Raw genomic sequence first — 14,756 nt, 5'->3', positions numbered from 1 at the left:
AAAGTATCCGTAGGCTTTACCTTAAATAAGTCCATCAGAACCTCCTTCATAATGAACCGATAGTCCTTTACTTCCAGCATCTCCTCCTGCACCAAGAGGCGCAGAGAGTTCTCCACCCTTGCAAAGTCCGGGATACGTCCCATTTTCTCCCATGATGTAGCTCCAGCTGCCATCCTCCTCCAACAAGCTCCTCCACTCTCCACAAAGAACCTTCAGCACTCCCGTGCCAAGTAAGTGATTGCCTCCAGTTGTCCCGGGACTAATCTGCCTCCCTATAGCTGCAAGGGGGTGAAGCTCCACAAATTAATGTAGAACAATCCCCCAAGGCCGAGAGGACGGGTAACCAGGACACCTCCGAGCAAGGCCAAGGCAGCAACCGCTAGATCTTTTTCAAAAGCCCGAATGTGTGTTCTAAACCCGAGTGCGCTCAAAAAAGTGACAAGTGCCACAAAAAAAGTGCACTAGGATGCTGGTCAACATGAAACCCTCTCCAACAGGAAAAGGGTCCCCCAAACCATTCACCGTCCCGCTGAGCCATAAGGCCATAGCGAGTAACAGGGACAAATAGCCACCTCCAACCAAAGCCAGAGGTGACCCAATCTTACACCCAGCACCTGCCCGAGTTCTCACCCGAGCAAGGCACTGACTGTGCTCCCCTCCCGGAAGAGGGAAGCCAACAATGCTCTCCTTCCGAAAGAGGAGAACCAGGGTGTTCAGGGGGGAGCGGAATTTGATGGCCACACACTCCCCCCCTAGACCTGCCAAGAGAGGAACCCGTTAGGGAACCGCATCCCGACAAAATCCTAGTAGGACGTGGACACACAGTGACAAAAAGAATAAATAAATAAATAGTGAAGGTTTCACAGTATAATACTGCCTGGACCTTCGACCGGGAATTTGAAAATTCCCCATCCTAAGGCCAGAAGGCCCGGAATAAGGGTGTGTGTGAAGAAAGAAATATTGAATTGCTAGTGCAATTGTGCCAAAAACTCAAGTGGGGTTCCCAATTCCAGTGAGTTTAGGCACCCTAGGGTCACCACTCCTGGGGCACTTCACACTTCGGGCTTTCGATCTTCAACTGCCCAATGCCGTCGATACGGGGGGTCATGCTTTTCACCAGATGACTATATAAGCCACCTGGCGTACTAACAAGCGCCCAAACCCCAGTGTGCATAATGTATCAATCTACTAGGGTGGCCGACCGCCAAAGCCTCCTTTTCGAAAGATACTACACTTGATCTTAGCCAAAAGGCCAAGAAGTGATTAACTGAATTGGTTTTGGCCTATGGCTGCACCCTGGACCCAAGAAGGCACCCATTGTAGGGATAGGGACAAAGACTCCCCTTAGGAAGATATGTTGTTCTTCAATAGACACCTTAAAACCCACAACTATACTGCTTGTTGCAGATGCACCCCACACGCTTTTAATCTGCATAAGTCCACCTATTTTCACACATTCCCCCCCCCAATGTCCCACGCGCCTCAAGACGGGGGGGGGGTAGAGAGAATAACTAGTTAATGAACAAACGAGCAGGCTCCCTACAGACTGAAGCTGGCTGCTGCAGCACTGCCAAATAAAAGCCAGGAGCCCATTATGACACGTGCAATGTTTGTTCCATTCTTCCATTCTTTCATTATTCCATTGTTCCATTGCCCCCTAACAATGGGACAATGGAATAATGCAAGAATGCAAAAATGGAACAGACATTGCACGTGTCATAATGGGCTCCGGGGTTATATCTAGCTGTGCTGCAGCACCCAGCTTCAGTCTGTAGGGAGCCTACAGACTGGGAAGCAGGGGGGACCGCTGCTCGTATATTCAATAATTAATTACCCTCTCTACCCCCCACCCTTGCCAGTCTGGAGGCATGTGGGACATTAGGGGGGAGAGGAAAGGAGAATGTGTGAAAATAGGTGGACGCATAGGGGACGTATCAAATATTAAACTGATAGGAATAGATACTACACTTGATCTTAGCCAAAAGGCAGAGAAGCTATTACCTGAATTGGTTTTGGCCTATGGCTGCACCCTGGCCCCAAGAAGGCACCCATTGTAGGGATAGGGACAAAGACTCCCCTTAGGAAGACATGTTGTTCATAAATAGACACCTTAAAACACACAACTATACTGCTTGTTGCAGATGCACCTGGATAACTAATTAATGAACAAACGAGCAGCCGTCACCCCTGCTTCCCAGTCTGTAGGCTCCCTAGGGGGGGACTGCTGCTCATTTGTTCAATAATTAGTTACCCTCTCTACCCCCCACGCTTCCCGGTCTTGAGGCGTGTGGGATATTAGGGTGGAGAGGAGAATGTGTGAAAATAGATGGACGTATAGGGGACGTATCAGATATTAAACTGATAAGGATAAGAAAAGATTTTTTTTTTTTTTTTAAACCATTCAGGTTGTTGTAAACAACAGTATGAAAGTCCGCCAAAACCCTCAACTTAGTTGCTTAACTATAACTGATCATCATGGTTAATCTTTATTCTTTTTTATAAATTTATGTTTCCAAAAACAGAATTAGTAAATTTGTACTTTATTACTCTCATGAAGGTTCATACAATTACTGGTACTTTACCAGATAGCACCATTTCATGACCTTCCAAATGCCCTCATCGTCCAATCCACCACCTCTACTCTTGTCCCATTTGTATATAAGGTACAACCTAGATAGAATTAACTGTATACAGTCTTTTACGGGTACAGTTTTTCTTTTGAATAATCCCAGGTTTCTCACATCCCAAAGGCTTTCCATGACACACACCATTATTAACCACAAAATTCTTTCATTCACCTTACCACATGCACCAATTCCAAACATAGCCACTCTCCAGTTAATATAACTCACACCAGCTAATTCCTTACATAGACCACCCACACCTTTCCACACACTATACGCATAATCACAATCCCACATCACATGTCTCACAGTCTCACTCGCACCACACCCTTCTCTTGGACATACATTTGTTCTGATCAAATCTCTTCTCTTTTGGACATCTCTCACAGGCAGTATATCATGCAAAGCCATCCATACTACATCCTTCTGTTTATTCGACATACCATGCATACCCAATTTTTCCCATGCATCCGCTACTTCATTAAATCTTAAATCATTGATATTACATTCAATCTCATTCGCTCTCATTTTTTTCATCACCGCTTTTGGTTTCTTAAACTCACACATAGACACAGCCAGCAAATCATTCTTTCTAATAAACCTCTCAATCACCTCATACCACACAGGTCATTTAAAAGCCACAGGCACACTTCCATCTCTTTTCACCCAACATAACCCATACAACATCCATCCAGCCATACATCGCATCATATACGCACCTTTGTTCTTTTTTTCCATTAATACTACCACCGTTTTAATATAATTAAGGCTCAGGAATACTTCAGTTTCAGGAAAATTCAGACCACCATTCTGACATGTTTTGCATAAATATTCTCTCTTTAATTTTTCCATTTTACTCCCCCCAAAAAAAGTAAAAATTAATTTTTGTACCTTTTTTATTTTTTTGTATGGGGACGGAAAGACTCCAGCAACATAAAGTAAGGCTGTGTGCCCACGATGCGTTTTTTAAGCGTTTCTGCAGCGGCAAAAACGTTGCAGAAGCACTTAAAAAATGCATGCTAGAAGGCCTGCCATGTTCCCCAATGATAATCTGCATGTGCTGTGCACATGCTGCGGAAATTTTCGCTGCGGATTATCATTGCGGAAAAAAACGCAGCTCTACCAATTATTTAGCGGAAGCGCTGCGTTTTTGCCGCCATTGACTTGCTTTGGAACACATGGATTCCGCATCATTGTATATGTAGATGCGCATTCCATACATTCCAATGTACGGATGGTACCTGGGTGTGGAGGAGAGGAGACTCTCATCCAGACCCAGGTACCATAGTACCTGTAAAAAAAAGAATAAAATAAAAAATATATGTTATATTTACCTTCTGGCGGCCCGCGGTGCGCTCGTCCTCCCATGCCAGCAGATCGCGATGGACTGAAGGACCTGCGCTGACGTCATAGTCATGTGACGGGTCAAGCGATGCTGACGTCGGCAGGTCCTTCAGTGTACCGCGATCTGCCGGCAGCCAGGAAGGAGGGAAGCAAGACTCCGGGGGCCATCGGAAGGTAAGTATAGATTTATTTTTAAATTTTTTACCATTCTTTACGGCCACACTATATAAATCCATGCCGTTTGCATGGGTTTATATAGTGTGACCAAGTTGACAAGCACTTTCCAAGTTATGCTAAAAATCGCTTGGAAAGCGCTTGTCAACCCGCATGCAGAAATGCATGTGAAGAACGCTTCACATCCGCATATCCCTGGCAGGAAAAACGCATGTAAAATCCGCATGCGTTTTTTCTGCCAGGGGAGATGCAGAAACACTCAGGAAAAATACGGAGCATTTCTGCATCGTGGGCACATAGCCTAAGATTGGAAGTATTACTGCCTTAATTATTAGTACCTTCCCATTCAAAGTCAACTCACGCATTCGCCAAAAATTCAGTTTCCTCTCTATCCGTAGCCCACACTCATCCCAACTTTCAGTACCCTTTAGATTCTCATTCAGCAATACACCCAACACTTTAATCGGCCCTTCCATACATGTCACCCCATCTATCCTAATTCTACTATCACCAAAGCATTTACAACAACATTTATCCCAGTTTACCCTAAAAGCAGACGCACCACAGAAAAAATCCAATAATAACTTCACTCTACTCATAGACGCAATACTCTCACTCACAATCACCACATCATCCACCTTGACATTCATTCCTTTACTCCCAGGTATTAGCATTCCTCTTATCGCTTTCTCTCTCCTAATCATACATAACAAAGGTTCAATCACACTAACAAACAAAACAGGGGAAAGAGGGCACCTCTGTCTGACACCTGATTTAATCAGGAATTTATCACACAACGATCCATTCACTAAAACTTCACTAGTCACATCATCATACACACATCTCACACCATCCAAGAACTTCTTGGGGAAACCCATTTTTCCTAACACTTTAAACATAAACACATGCGACACTATCAAACGCCTTCTCAAAATCTAAAGCCAACAACATACACTTCAGCTTTCTATCTTTACAGTCACCCAGCACATCTCTCAACAACAACAACGTATCACTTACACATCTCCTGGGCACAGCACACACTTGATCATCTTTCACAACCTTCCCAATCACTTCACGCATACGGTTTGCTAAACTCTTGCTATACACCTTGTAGTCGGAATTTAGAAGCGTTATTGGCCTCCAATTCCCCAGTTTTTTCTTTTCACCTTTTTTATATATTAACACAACCACACCTTCTTTCATAGAATCACACAGTTCTCAATTCTCCCACATATACTTACCTTCTTCCGTCAGATCCGCACCCATGCTGTCCCACGCTTTCACATACAGTCATGGCCAAAAGTATTGAGAATGAGACAAATAGTAATTTTTCCAAAGTTTACTGCTTCATTTTTTGTAATGGCAATTTGCATATACTCCTGAATGTCAAAGAGTGATCAGCTTAACAGCAATTACTGTACTTGCAAAGTCAATATTTGCCCAGAAAATGAACTTTAACCCCCAAAACACATTTCAACATCATTGCAGTCCTGCCTTAAAAGGAGCAGCTAACATCGTTTTAGTGATTGATCCATTAACACAGGTGTGGGTGTTGATGAGGAGAGGGCTGGCGATCAATCAGTCATGATTAAGTAAGAATGACATCACTGGACACTTTAAAAGGAGGCTGGTTCTTGGTATCATTGTTTCTTTTCAGTTAACCATGGTTATCTCTAAAGAAACACGTGCAGCCATCATTGCACTGCACAAAAATGGCCTAACAGGGAAGAGTATCGCAGCTACAAAGATTGCACCTCAGTCAACAATCTATCGCATCATCAAGAACTTCAAGGAGAGAGCTTCCATTGTTGTCAAAAAGGCTCCAGGGCGCCCAAGAAAGACCAGCAAGCGCCAGGACCGTAACTTAAAACTGTTTCAGCTGCGGGATCGGACTACCAGCAGTGCCGAGCTTGCTCAGGAATGGCAGCAGGCTGGTGTGAGTGCTTCTGCACGCACTGTGAGGCGGAGACTCTTTGAGCAAGGGCTGGTTTCAAGGAGGGCAGCAAAGAAGCCACTTCTCTCCAGAAAAAACATCAGGGACTGACTGATATTCTGCAAAAGGTACAGGGAGTGGACTGCTGAGGACTGGGGCAAAGTCATTTTCTCTGATGATTCCCCTTTTCGATTGTTTGGGACATCTGGAAAACAGCTTATTCGGAGAAGAAGAGGTGAGCGCTACCACCAGTCTTGTCTCATGCCAACTGTAAAGCATCCTGAAACCATTCATGTGTGGGGTTGCTTCTCAGCCAAGGGAATCGGCTCACTCACAGTCTTGCCTAAAAACACAGCCATGAATAAAGAATGGTACCAGAATGTCCTCCAAGAGCAACTTCTCCCAACCGTCCAAGAGCAGTTTGGCGCCCAACAATGCCTTTTCCAGCATGATGGAGCACCTTGCCATAAAGCAAAGGTGATAACTAAATGGCTCATGAAACAAAACATAGAGATTTTGGGTCCATGGCCTGGAAACTCCCCAGATCTTAATCCCATTGAGAACTTGTGGTCAATCATCAAGAGACGGGTGGACAAACAAAAACCAACAAATTCTGGCAAAATGCAAGCATTGATTATGCAAGAATGGACTGCTATCAGTCAGGATTTGGTCCAAAAGTTGATTGAGAGCATGCCAGGGAGAATTACAGAGGTCTTGAAGAAGAAGGGGCAACACTGCAAATATTGACTTGCTGCATTAACTCATTCTAACTGTCAATATAACCTATTGGTACTCATAATATGATTGCAATTATATTTCTGTATGTGATATAAACATCAGACAAACACTAATAAAAACCAGAGGCCAGCAGATCATGTGAAAATATAATTTTGGTGTCATTCTCAAAACTTTTGGCCATGACTGTACAACTCTACTGGTATACCATCTTTTCCCTTTGTTTTGTTTTTCTGAGCACTAAACACCACCTTTCTCACTTCATCCAGAATCACATCCTCACAGAGGTTCTCACATTCATCATTATCCAATTTATCTTCCAAGCTACCTAACATTTCACTCATAAAACCAGAATCAATCCATTTATCCCCATACAGTCTACTATAGAAACCATTCACCTCCTCAATTACACCCTCTCCAGTTATACTCACATCATTCTCATCCAACAATTCATCCATATCTGTTTCTTTCCTGGCAAAAATAACTGAACCTTTTCCAAGAGAGCAAGACGCTCCTCTTTTCCGGTAGGACTATAGATATTAACCACTCTTACCCGCCATCCCATATATTTTACTATGGCAATAATGCACCTCAACCACTGTGTAGCTGTCCATGCAGCACTCTGCGTTCCCCAGCAGGATCCCCACACCATCATTCTTATTTACATTAGAACCAGACCATATGTGCTGTCCATGAGGCCAGTTCTGATCGTTCGGAACTTCCAATAGTCCGCACTCTTGCAAGCTTGAGCACAGTACACCTGCATCCTTTAGATTTAATTTGCCTTACATATAAGGATAAGACATTATGGCTATGTGCCCACGATGCAGAAATGCTCCGGATTTTTCCTGAGCGTTTCTGCATCTCCCTGGCAGAAAAAACGCATGCGGATTGTACATGCGTTTTTCCTGCCAGGGACATGCGGATGTGAAGCGTTCTTCACATGCATTTCCGCATGCGAGTTGGCAAGCGCTTTCCAAGCGATTTTAGCATCACTTGGAAAGTGCTTGACAACTTGGTCACACTTTATAAATCCATGCAACCGGCATGGATTTATATAGTGTGACAATAAAAGAATGGTAAAAAATAAATATTATACTTACCTTCTGATGGCCCCCGGTGTCCTTATCCGATCCGTCCGGTGTCCCCGGTGTCTATTGGTGGTCTAAAATGACATGCCAGGACGTCATTTAGTCATGTGACGCATCGCGTGACCCGTCACATGACTAAATGACGTCATGGCAGGTCCTTTTAGACCATCGCGAGCTGCCGGGGACACCGGATGGATCGCTATGGAGACTGGGGGCCATCAGAAGGTAAGTATAATGTATATATTTTATTTTATTCTTTTTTTACAGGTACTATGGTACCCGAATCTGGAGGAGAGTCTCCTCTTCTCCACACCCGGGTACCATCCGCACATTGAACCGCATGATATCGGCATGTGTACATGTAGTGATGCGGATATTAAGCGATTCATTGCAAGTCAATGGCGGCAATTATGCTGTGTTTACGCAAAATTATTGGACATGCTGCGGATTTTTCCGCAATGATAATCCGCAGCGGAAATTTCCACAGCATGTGCACAGCACATGCGGATTATCATTGGGGAACATGGTAGCCCTTCTACCAAGCGCTTTTTAAGCGTTTCTGCGGTGGAATTGCCGCTGCAAAAAAGCTTAAAAAACGCATAGTGGGCACACAGCCTAAGTGTAGCTTTGGAAGCCATATAAGAGCTTTTTTATGGAGATTTCCACATGTTCCCCATTTTTGTGTCAGCCTTGTCCTTCTGGGGGCTGCAGCCAGTCTGGTAACAGGTGAGGGCAGGAAAGCCCTCTAAAAAATCACAAACAGCAGAGAAAACCAAGTCTAGATAAGCCCCTCACTCATGGGACTTTCCCTGGGTTTCTTCTGAGCATCCCCCCTGGTCTCTTCAGAGGACCTTGCTGCTGCTGTGAAACCCCCCTGCTCCTTTATTTTATACTTAGTGCCACTGGCACTGACACTCAGCTTCTCCTCATCCTCTTCATCTGCCTGCGATTTGTCCCAGGAGACATAGGGCTTCAGCTCAGTGCCTCCTCCATATCTCCTTCACCACAGGCAGACACACACATGACTTGGGAGCTGCACAAGGAGCTGAGCTCCGTGTGTAGCCCCGCCCCGCTCCACCTCCGCTGACATCACTGGCGCCGTAGCTCCGCCCCCCCCCCCATTCCCACTGCAGGCACAGAGGCTGCTGTTGGAGCGCTCTGAGTCACAGGGATGGCGCTGGCAGGTGTCAGCTCCTGCAGCTGATTGCCTGAGGGCAGCTGATTACCTGCAGCTGTGGGGGCAAGTAACTCTTTGCTGACCATGGAGTCAGCTCCATGGAGGTCGGCGCTGCTGCAGAGCATTGCCACCAGGGATTACAGGGCTGGCAGAGGCAACCTGCAATCCCTGTATACATGTACAGACTCCCCACAGCCATTACATACAATAGGGTTGGGGCAGTCCTGTGCAGCGTGCCCAGGTAAATTACACTTTCTGCAGAGCATTGCTTCAGGGCAGTTCTCTTGTGACGCGCCCAGGGGATGGGGACGACTCGGCGCCCGGGCCTTGCTGTTGGTTTTGGGGGATGGGGATGTCGCGGTGGCCAGCTCCCGAGCCCGTACCCTGGGGTCACTCTTAAAAGCAAAGGGAAGGGGGAAAAGGTGTATGGGATAGGGGGAATGTTCGTGACGCCACCCGTGGTGTCTGGTGAGGATCACCAGCCCTGCTACAGTCCTCTGAGGCCGGTGTTCAGGCAGCTATAGATGGTTCGGCTCCCCACAGGTGGAGCGGGGCCTCAGGGCAGCGTAGGAGAAGCGGGGCCTCAGGGCAGTGTAGGAGAAGGTGTGCAATAGAGCGATGGCGGGTGCAGAGCCGCGGAGGAAAGAACAGACAGAGGCAGTAGTTGAAGTCATCCAAGTCTTTACTCACGGTGGTGTTTTCTCAGCTCAGAGCTTCTCTCTGCTGTCACATGGTGAGCTGCGGCCGCCAGGGTGGGGTTCAGCACACTCCAGGTAGTTCAGGAGCACTAGTCAGGACCCCCGCTCTAGTGTGTTCCTCTCTTGTTGAACTTCTCCTGCCTTGTGTCCCCCACTGAGTCCCGTGCAGGTACTGCGATGTCCCTTGTGGGTAACGTATAGTTCCCGGACCGATTGAGTGCCCTTTTTGGTGACTTGTGGTGAGAACGTTGCGTAAGGCCAGGTCCCTCTGGATAAACTCAGATTAGGGCATACAGGTGGCGACTCCGCTCCGTCCGTATCCCCCTGGGATCCACATAAGCCTCCGGACTTTTCCGACAGAGACGTGAAGTGCAAAGTCAGATAATCGGGGACCGGTACCCCCTCTTGCGGCAGGGTCTCTCTGGCTGGGCCAGAATAAGGTATGCAGGTGGCGACTCCGCTCCGTCTGCACCCCCTGAGCAGGGGCGGACACAGACTGTAGTGGGCCCCTGTGCAAGAAATTTTGGGGGGCCCCCCCCTGCCCTTCATAAGGCAACAAAGTTCTGTAAACATAACCCCCACATGTGCATCTCTCATCTCCCCCCCACATGTGCATCTCTCACCCCCCCCCACATGTGCATCTCTCATCTCCCCCCCATGTGCATCTCTCATCTTCCCCCCACATGTGCATCTCTCATCTCCCCCCCCACATGTGCATCTCTCATCTCCCCCCCCACATGTGCATCTCTCATCTCCCCCCCCACATGTGCATCTCTCATCTCCCCCCCCACATGTGCATCTCTCATCTCCCCCCCCACATGTGCATCTCTCATCTCCCCCCCCACATGTGCATCTCTCATCTCCCCCCCACATGTGCATCTCTCATCTCCCCCCCACATGTGCATCTCTCATCTCCTCCCCCACATGTGCATCTCTCATCTCCCCCCCCCATATGTGCATCTCTCATCTCCCCCCCCCCACATGTGCATCTCCCATTCCCCCCACTCCTAGTTAATTGTATTTAAAAAAAAAATAAAACTTGTTATACTTACCCCCATGCGATCCCTGCAGAATCCTGGCGCTCGTCCAAATCGCTGACACCACGTTCTCCTGACTTCCGATCATGTGACGGCACCGTCACATGACCGGAAGTCAGGGGAATCATGAAGGCGCCGCAGCAGCGCAGCGCTGAGATGTCCCGGACCCGGCGCTTAGCATGGGGCCGGGGGCCCCATGAGGAGAGAGACGCACAAGAGGGGGGCCCCTACCGGCCGGGCCCCATACTGGAGTCAGGGTAGTCATGCCCTGATGGCGGCCCTGCTGGAGGGGCCCCCTCTCCCTCGGCGCCCCCGTTCAATGAACGGTCTGCAAGGGCGGTAGTTCCACCCCTGCCCCTGAGATCCTTTCGCCTGTGGAATCTATCTCCTCTGCTCCCCTCCTGGGCCTTCTTGGTTGGACTCTGACCAAGGACAGAGTCGGTTATAACTCTGCCCCAATCCCCCGTCTCGAGGCCTGAGACCAGGAACCGTGGACCCTGAGGCGGCTGCAGCCTTGTACTGACCTGCCGTCCCAAATACCCACGACCAAGACCCGGTTAATAAAATGGCCTCCAGTTATATAGAATTCTCATAAGTGCTTAGGTAAAGTGCTTCCTCCACCCTCACTCACTACATGGTTCCCCCGGTTCCCCCTAACTCCTCCATTCAGGCCCGGGGCAGCACTATGGTGCTTTAGGCCCCCTTCAGAACTGGAGTGGTGTAGTGTTGAGTGTGTGGTTGGGGTCCTGTGTAGTACTCCATCCTTACCTGGGAGAGGAGATACCACACCTCATTCTGAGATGCAGTACCCCTGTGGCGACTGAACCCTTAGGGGCGCCACACTTGCATGTGACCATCTGAAATTCATTTGCTGCAATTAAAGGGGGCTTCAGGGAAAAATAAGTATCCATTATTTCTGCCAATGATAAAGTTTAAAGGGGGATAGTGGATACCCCCAGGGCCCTGAGGGTCCACACCAAAACGGACAAAGAATTTGTGCTTCCCAGTCCGGAGTCCAGACTCCATGCTAATTACCCTGTGGGCATACTGTACATAGGCACAATGTCTTTTAAGGAACTCCACTATTTCCTCCAGGGGGACAAAGGGATTGTGCATGAAAACCACTAAGGGTATGTCCACTCTGGATTAAAGGACTGTGAAAGTAAGTCCTGAAAGTAAGTCATTCTCAGCATTATCCCTGAGGGCTCTGTCCAGGTTCTGGCAAGCTCCAACAGTAGAAAAAATAAGCACATACTGTCCCTCTCTCCTGAATTCCTGCAGGCATACGATATCCTCCTTCTTCACTTTCAGTATGTCATAAAGCACCATATTAACCCGGTTTCCCAGCAAAAAGTGCATCCTTTCTCCTGCGCGACCACAATCCTGAAACCATTACGGACCTGAGAATCCCCGGTCTCTGCGAAGCGGACTACTACTCCCATCCTTTCCAGGTTTGCCTTCTCTCTCTGCCACTTCTTTCAGTACAGCATACCTGTACTAGCCTTTAACCCCTTTACTAGCCAAGGTGATTTGCAGGTTAATGACCGGGCCAATTTTTACAATTCTGACCACTGTCACTTTATGAGGTAATTACTCTGGAACGCTTCAACGGATCTCCCTGATTCTGAGAACGTTTTTTCGTGACATATTGTACTTCATGATTGTGGAAAAATTTCTTCAATATCACTTGTGTTTATTTGTGAAAAAAATGGAAATTTGGCGAAAATGTTGAAAATTTTGCAGTTTTCAAAATTTGAATTTTTATGCCCTTAAATCAGAGAGATAGTTAAAATAGTTAATAAATAACATTTCCCACATGTCTACTTTACATCAGCACAATTTTGGAACCAACATTGTTTTTTATTAGGGAGCTATAAGGGTTAAAAGTTGATCAGCGATTTCTAATTTTTCCAACAAAATTTACAAAACCATTTTTTAGGGACCACATCACATTTGAAGTCACTTTGAGGGGTCTTTATGACAGAAAATACCCAAAAGTGACACCATTCTAAAAACTGCACCACTCAAGGTGCTCAAAACCACATTCAAGAACTTTATTAACCCTTCAGGTGCTTCACAGGAATTTTTGGAATGTGGAAGAAAAAAACTTTTTTCACAAAAATGTTACTTTAGACCCAATTTTTTTTATTTTCGCAGGGGTAACAGGAAAAAATGGAACCCAAAATTTGTTGTGCAATTTCCCCTGGGCACGCAGATACCCCATATATGGGGAAAAACCACTGTTTGGGCGCGGCAGGGTTCGGAAGGCAAGGAGCGCCATTTCACTTTTTGAATGTAAAATTTGCTTGAATAATTAGCGAACGCCATGTTGCGTTTGGGGAGCCCCTGATGTGCCTAAACAGTGGAAACCCCCCACGAGTGACACCATTTTGGAAACTAGACCCTTCAGGGAACTTATCTAGATGTGTGGTGAGCACCCTGAACCCCCAAGTGCTTTACAGAAGTTTATAACATGGAGCCGTGAAAATAAAAAAATCAAACTTTTTCCACAAAAATGATGTTTTAGCCCCAATTTTTATATTTTCACAAGGGTAAGAGGAGAAAATGGACCCCAAAAACTGTTGTGCAATTTCTCCTGAGTACGCCAATACCCCATGTGTGGGGAAAATACAGTGTTTGGGCGCACGGCAGAGTTCAGAAGGGAAGGAGTACTGTGTGACTTTTTGAACGCAAAATTGTCTGGAATCGAGAGCGGACGCCATGTCGCTTTTGGAGAGCCCCTGATGTGCCTAAATAGTGGAACTCCCCCACAAATGACCCCATTTTGGAAACTAGACCCCTCAAGGATTTTATCAAGGGGTATAGTGAACATTTTGAACCCAGAGGTACGACACAGAATTTGATAACATTAGGTCATCATATTGAATAAGTTGTCATTAGTCTTGAGCGCAAGTGCTCGCTACTTGAGTTTGCATCGGGTACTCAGGTATGCACCATGTATCGCGGGTGCTTGAGAGACATGCTCGAGTCCCCGCCCACATGTTTCACGGTTATTAGACACCCCAAAAAAAACATGCGGGGATCGCTCGTGCATAGCAGGCAATCCTCGCAAGGTATTTTTGGCCGCGAAACATATGGGGCGGAGACTCGAGCATGTCACTTGAGCACCCGCGATACTCAGTGCATACCCGAGCACCCGATGCAAACTCAAGTAGCGAGCACTTGCGCTCAACACTAGTCGCCATATCGTCATCTTTTTTTTTTACTTTTGAAAAAAATCCCAACCCTAACCCTAGCCCAACGCTAACCCTAGCCCAACCCTAACCCCACCCTAACCCTAGCCCAACCCTAACCCAACTCTAACCCCAACCCTAACCCTAGCCTAACCCTAACCCCAACCCTAGCCCAACCCTAACCCAACTCTAACCCCAACCCTAACCCTAGCCCAACCCTAACCCTAGCCCCAACCCTAGTCCAACCCTAACCCTAGACCAACCCTAGCCCAACCTCAACCCTAACCCTAGCACAACTTTAACCCTAGAGTTTATTTTTTATGTTGTTCCTCGTATGGTATAAGTGATTAGAAGACTTTATTCTTCGGGTCGGTGCGATTACAGCGATACCAGAATCATATCGGGTTTTTATGATTGACATCTGTCACACACTAAAAGACACATTTTTTTGTGAAATCCAGTTTTTGCATCGCCATATTTTGATAGCTATAATTTTTCCATATTTTGGCTGACAGAGTCATGTAACAGCTTGTTTTTTGCGGGATGAGTTACCGTTTTTATTGGTGCCATTTTCAGGCACGTGACATTTTTTGATCGCTTTCTATTCCGATTTTTGGGAGGCAGAATAAACAAAAACCAACAATTCAGGAATTGTTTTTTTTTTTTTTAAATTTATGCTGTTCCGCGTGTGGTAAAATTGATAAGGTAGCTTTATTCTTCGGGTTAGTACGTTTACAGTGGTACCACAT

At 46.7% G+C, this 14,756-nt stretch overlaps 2 pseudogenes; both read right to left on the bottom strand.

Moving 5' to 3' along the window:
* Positions 1 to 1,172: 1,172 nt before the first annotated feature.
* Positions 1,173 to 1,264, bottom strand: LOC141151309 (U2 spliceosomal RNA; annotated as a pseudogene).
* A 627-nt stretch (positions 1,265 to 1,891) lies between these two features.
* LOC141150912 (U2 spliceosomal RNA) lies at positions 1,892 to 1,998 on the bottom strand (annotated as a pseudogene).
* Positions 1,999 to 14,756: the final 12,758 nt, after the last annotated feature.

This window comes from Phyllobates terribilis, unplaced genomic scaffold (genome assembly GCF_046119375.1).
Source record: "Phyllobates terribilis strain yellow unplaced genomic scaffold, ASM4611937v1 Scaffold_5__5_contigs__length_657084704, whole genome shotgun sequence".
Taxonomy (NCBI): domain Eukaryota; kingdom Metazoa; phylum Chordata; class Amphibia; order Anura; family Dendrobatidae; genus Phyllobates; species Phyllobates terribilis.
The sequence above is the reverse complement of the archived record's forward strand: the minus strand, read 5'-3'. Positions and strand labels throughout refer to the sequence as shown.